The 6130-nt window shown below is 47.9% G+C and overlaps 1 protein-coding gene across 1 annotated transcript in view; it reads left to right on the top strand.

Annotated features, from left to right (window-relative positions):
• fryl (furry homolog, like) overlaps window positions 1–6130 on the top strand; it is a gene marked incomplete at its 5' end in the record, with an annotated part of 218864 nt that overhangs the window by 191469 nt on the left and 21265 nt on the right.

The following is a 6130-nucleotide window of genomic DNA, read 5'->3' on the forward strand; positions in this document are numbered from 1 at the left end:
TAAGGCCACCAAAACAGATCCCCTCAACACCTTGGCTGTGCCTAGAAATTCTGTCCATAAAAGTTATGAACAGAATCGGTGACAAAGGGCAACCTTGGCGGAGTCCAACTCTCACCGGGAACAAGCCCGACTTACTGCCGGTGATGCGGACCAGGCTCTGACACAGGTCATACATCTCCCAGCATAGATCTTGGCTCACTGTCATTTTATCTCAAGGACTGTGTCACCAATCTGGGGGTGAAGTTTGAGTCTGATTTTAAATTTGAAAAACAGATCAGCAGTGTTGTTCAGAAAAGTTTTTATCAACTCTGCCAAATAGCAAAAGTGAAACCAATCCTAGCAAGACCTGACTTGGAGAAATTAATCCATGCTTTTATCACAGCTCGTCTTGACTACTGTAATGCGCTGTATGCAGGCATTAGCCAGATGTCACTTGCTTGTCTGCAGCTTGTGCAGAACTCTGCTGCTCGCCTGTTAACTCAGGCTCGTAGGCGCGAGCATATTACTCCCATCCTGGCGTCCCTTCATTGGCTCCCTGTGCACTACAGAATTAATTTTAAGCTTTTGCTGTTTGTTTTTAAATGTCTGAACAACCTTGCCCCACCATATCTGTCTGAGCTGCTTCAGCCTTACTGTCCACCCCGATCCCTACTATCAGCTGATCAGCTGCTGCTGACAGTCCCTAAAACTATGCTGAAGCTCAGAGGTGACAGAGTGTTTGCTGTTGTTGCTCCCAGGTTGTGGAACAATTTACCCTTGAGTGTCAGACAGGCCTTCTCTCTTCCTGTTTTTAAATCTCTTTTAAAGACACACTTTTATTCTTTGGCTTTTAACACGTGATCTTATCTTTTACAGCTTTTTAATACACCTGCTGTGAAACTGGTATGTGAATGGTTTTTTATGTTTCTTTGTGTATGCTTTGTATGTTCTTATTGTTTTAATTGTTTTTATTGTTTTATTGTGCAGCACTTTGGCTACCCTTGTGGTTTTTAAAATGTGCTATATAAATAAAGTTGATTGATTGATTGATTGATACAGGGACCTAACAGCCCGTATCAAAGGGCCCGGTACCCCATACTCCCAGAGTACCCCCCACAGGGTTCCCCGAGGGACGCGGTCGAACGCCTTCTCCAAGTCCACAAAGCACATGTAGACCGGTTGGGCAAACTCCCACGCACCCTCCAGGACCCTGCTGAGAGTGTAGAGCTGGTCCAGTGTTCCACGGCCAGGAAGAAAACCGCACTGCTCCTCCTGAATCTGAGGTTCGACTATCCGACGGACCCTCCTCTCCAGAACCCCCGAGTAGACCTTACCAGGGAGGCTTAAGAGCGTGATTCCCCTGTAGTTGGAACACACTCTACGGTCCCCCTTTTAGAATAGGGGGACCACCACCCCGGTCTGCCAATCCAGGAGAACTTCCCCCGATGTCCACGCAATATTGCAGAGTCGCGTAAGCCAAAACAACCCTACAACATCCAGAGCCTTAAGGAACTCCGGGCGAATCTCATCCACCCCTGGGCCCTGCCACCGAGGAGCTTTTTAACCACCTCGGTGACCTCAGCACCAGAGATTGGAGGGCCCGACCCAGAGTCCCCAGGCTCTGCTTCCTCAGTGGAAGACGTGCCAGTGGGATTGAGGAGGTCTTCAAAGTATTCCGCCCACCAACCCACAACATCCCGAGTTGAGGTCAGCAGCACACCACTCCCACTATAAACAGTGTTGGGTGGTGTACCACTTTCCCCCCCTGAGACGCCGGATGGTGGACCAGAATCGCCTCGAAGCCGCGCGGAAGTCATTCTCCATGGCCTCTCCGAACTCCTCCCATGCCCGAGTTTTTGCCTCAGTGACCACCTGAGCCGCATGTTGCTTGGATTGCCGGTACCCATCAGCTGCTTCCGGGGTCCCACAGGCCAAAAAGGCCCGATAGGACTCCTTCTTCAGCCTGACAGCATCCCTCACCGACGGTGTCCACCATCGGGTTCGAGGGTTGCCGCAGCGACAGGCACCGACAACCTTGCGGCCGCAGCTCCGGTAAGCCGCCTCGACAATAGAGGCACGAAACATGGTCCACTCAGAATCAATGTCCCCCACCTCCCTCGGAACATGTTCGAAGTTCTCTTGGAGGTGGGAGTTAAAACTCTGTCTCACAGGAGACTCTGCCAGACGTTCCCAGCAAACCCTCACAATACGTTTGGGTCTGCCAGGTCTGACCGGCATCTTCCCCCACCATCAGAGCCAACTCACCACCAGGTAGTGATCAGTGGACAGCTCCGCCCCTCTTTTCACCCGAGTGTCCAAGACATGTGGCCGCAGATCAGATGAGACGATGACAAAGTCGATCATCGAACTGTGGCCTAGGGTGTCCTGGTGCCAAGAGCACATATGGACACCCTTATGCCTGAACAAGGTGTTTGTTATTGACAATCCATGACGAGCACAGAAGTCCAACAACAGAACACCACTCTGGTTCAGATCAGGGGGGCCGTTCCTCCCAACCACACCGCTCCAGGTCTCACTGTCATTGCCCACATGAGCATTGAAGTCCCCCAGCAGAACAAGGGAGTCCCCAGAAGGTGCACTTTCCAGTACCCACTCCAAGGACTCCAGAAAGGGTGGATAATCTGAACTGCCGTTTGGTGCATAAGCACAAACGACAGTCAGAACCCGTCCCCCCACACGTAGGCGGAGGGAGGCTACCATCTCATTCACCGGGGTGAACCCCAACACACAGGCACCAAGTTGGGGGGCAATAAGTATGCCCACTCCTGCTTGGCGCCTCTCACCAGGGGCAACTCCAGAGTGGAAGAGTATCCAGCCCCTCTCAAGGAAACTGGTTCCAGAGCCAGAGCCATGCATAGAGGTGAGTCCGACTATTTCTAGCCAGAACCTCTCAGCCTCACACACCAGCTCAGGCTCCTTCCCCACCAGTGAGGTGACATTCAACGTCCCAATAGCCAGCTTCTGTAGCCGAGGATCAGACCGCCAGGGTCCCCGCCCTCGGCCACCACCCATCCCACATTGCACCCGACCCCTTTGGCCCCTCCCACAGGTGGTGAGCCCATGGGAAGGGGGACCCACGTCTCCTCTTCGGGCTGTGCCCGGCCGAGCTCCATGGGTAAAAGCCCGGCCACCAGGCGCTCGCCCGCATGCCCCACCTCCAGGCCTGGCTCCAGAGTGGGGCCCCGGTGACCCACGTCCGGGCAAGGGAACATTAGGTCCGTTTATTTTTCTCATCTCATCCCATCTCATCATGGAAATGAGTTGTTCTTTTTAATGTCCTGTTCAGGTTTGCTTTGTTATTTATGATGAAGTCTGTTGTTGACTGACACCAGGAGTCAGAGACTGTTCCTGGTACATACAGTTCAATTCAATTCAGTTTGTTTATATAGCACCAAATCACAACAAAGTTGTCTCAGGGCACTTTACAGGAACATTCACATACATAGAAAAGCCAATTACTAAAGTTCTCTATCTAAGAAGGAAAGCCTGAGTGGTTAAACAGTGAGACACTACAAATCAACGACACAAGGCCAGGCATCACCATGTGACATCATTATTCAGTGAGCACTCTGAAGAATGATGTCACATGGTGATGCCTGGCCTTGTGTCGTGCAAGTTGATGGTTTTGATGGGGAGGCTCTTCAGACAATGTATTTTTGTACGCTCATGAAAATGTTGAAAATTGAGACGGGCTCATAACAGACCAGCCTTGCACTGACATATTTGCCAATTACTGGTAATTTTTTTTTAAGGCATCATTCAGATTTTTTTCTGATTGTTAATTTTTTATTAGATAACTTATCAGCAGACCTGACTTAAGTCACCTGCTGGCCAGAAGTGGCCAGTTTAATAGTCCTGATACAGACGGACAAAAACAGACTGTTTATAACTTGCAGAACTATGATTTTCATAAAGTCTTGGAATATATTTTGTGGATGACCCTCAGCTACCATCACACCAAACCATAGCTCATCTGTAAAAATGACAATTATAGCCATTTTGGGGTTTGCTAAAGTAGCTTAGCCTTGGCGGCCATCTTGAATTGGATTGAAACTTAATTAGCCAGGGCGGCTGTGGCTGAGTGGTTAGAGCAGTCGTCCTCCAATACGAGAGTTGGGGGTTCGATTCCGCCAGCAGTCACATGCCGAAACGTCCCTGGGCAAAACACTGAACCCTTAAATGTCTCTGATGTGTGTCCCATCAGTGTATGAATGTGATAAAGCTCTGATTATTCTTTGTTTAGATCTAGTAGAATGCTGTATGAATGGGTAAATGAGGCACAGACTGTGAGGTAAAGTGCTTTGAGTATCTTGACCAGATAGAAAAGTGCTATATAAGTGCAGTCCATTTACCATTTACATAGTTGTAGATGTACATCAAATGACTACTTTCTGGAAAGTTCCAATAAAATCTGCCCCCGATCAATGAGATATTTTGTTAACTCCACATACACATTACAGACATGGTTGCAGGCAATAAGGACACATTTTTATTGTAATATGTTTAGTACAAATAGCCTAAAGAATAGTTACCGTTTCTGCATCCAGCAACACAGTTGGACATTGAGAGCATGACGTCATAACTTCAAGGGAACTGAGGAACTGGTTGCCCATTCGCTGAAGCCTTTCTCCCAGAAAACGAACAGACGCATGTGTAATGGAGTCAAACTTCCTCTGGATATTCTATTGAACAATGGAGAACAAAACATGAGTGCAAAGTTTGTGTGCGAGCATACTTCTGAACCACATAGAGTAGCATTACCTCAAAGAGTCGAGAGAACACATGGAATGTGTAAACAGCAGAGGACCCATCTGTGTCTGACAACATCTGGTTGACATGGCAACGCCAAGCGTCTTCCTCATTGTCGTAGGCGATGGGCTGGAATGCTGCCAGGATGGCAGAGAGGAAGGGTGAAGGGGGCGGAGAGGCCTGCATCTCTGAGAAGCCGTCTGCGTCACCTTCATCTTGACTGAAACACAGGAAGGAGCCAATGAGCTACAATCAAAACATGCTCCATGCTGCTGCGCTGAAGGACAAACATAAACAAGCAAACATAAACATAAACAAACACACACGTCATCACTTGCTGCAAGTAAACAAGCTCACATTACTGTATCTGTGGTGCTGTAATGTGACTCCTGCTGCTAGGTTAAAAGATCCAAACCACAGAAAGACTCTTTGTTTTAATGTCAGCTATTAGCATTTTAGCATCATGTAAACACCACCCTCTGTCCGTCTCCCTTAAACACACAAGCACATACAGATACTCACAGGCCTGAAGGACCGAACAGTCTGAAGAAACAGACAGAATATAAGTATCTAAAGCCTGTGCTGCCGAGCGCTGAAACGGACACAGTCTCCGTCCTCATCCTCATTGTAACTAATGCTCCCCCCACCCCCCACCCCCGACTCTTCCCTCGTCTGCAGATCGACTGTGCTGCAACAGCTAACGGCACTAGCGCACTGCTCTCTCATCCCACACAGGACTGCAGAGTGCTGTACAAGCTAAGCATCAAGACACACACACTTCTGCACACCAAACCTAACCTCAAACCAATGAAACATAGATGAATTTGATTCATCCTACTCTCCGACTCATAAATCCTCAGATATACTGGACAGTGCACTGCAGGTTTCAAATACGCTGAGTCTGAGCTCCTTGCCTGCTTCACACATGCTCCATGTATGGGCCTACCTCAGCTGAGTAAGAGCTAGTTCTGCAGGTTTCTTTAGGTTTAACTTGATAGCTTTAGAAGTGTCCTCTAACTAGAGTTGGCCCACCTTGATGGGGTAAAATGGACTGGAGCCAGACAGCCTCAGAACACCTTCCAAGTTATTGGAAGCTATGCCAGAAATGAGACGTATCCAATAATATTTTGTAAGCACTCATCACACAGAAACTGGACATACCACATTATGTAATGTATGTTACTAAGCAGTGAGGGCTTACCTGACTTTTTACAGATTCACATCTACCACAATGTCATGAAGAAAATCTCCTGATGCATGCTCAATACTCAAGGTAGAATATACATACATATATACAAACACATATATATATATATACATACACATACATACATACATACACACACACACACACACACATATATATATATATATATATATA

This window comes from Nematolebias whitei, chromosome 3, assembly GCF_014905685.2.
Source record: "Nematolebias whitei isolate Nwh7 chromosome 3, NemWhi1, whole genome shotgun sequence".
In the NCBI taxonomy this organism is placed as follows: Eukaryota; Metazoa; Chordata; class Actinopteri; order Cyprinodontiformes; family Rivulidae; genus Nematolebias; species Nematolebias whitei.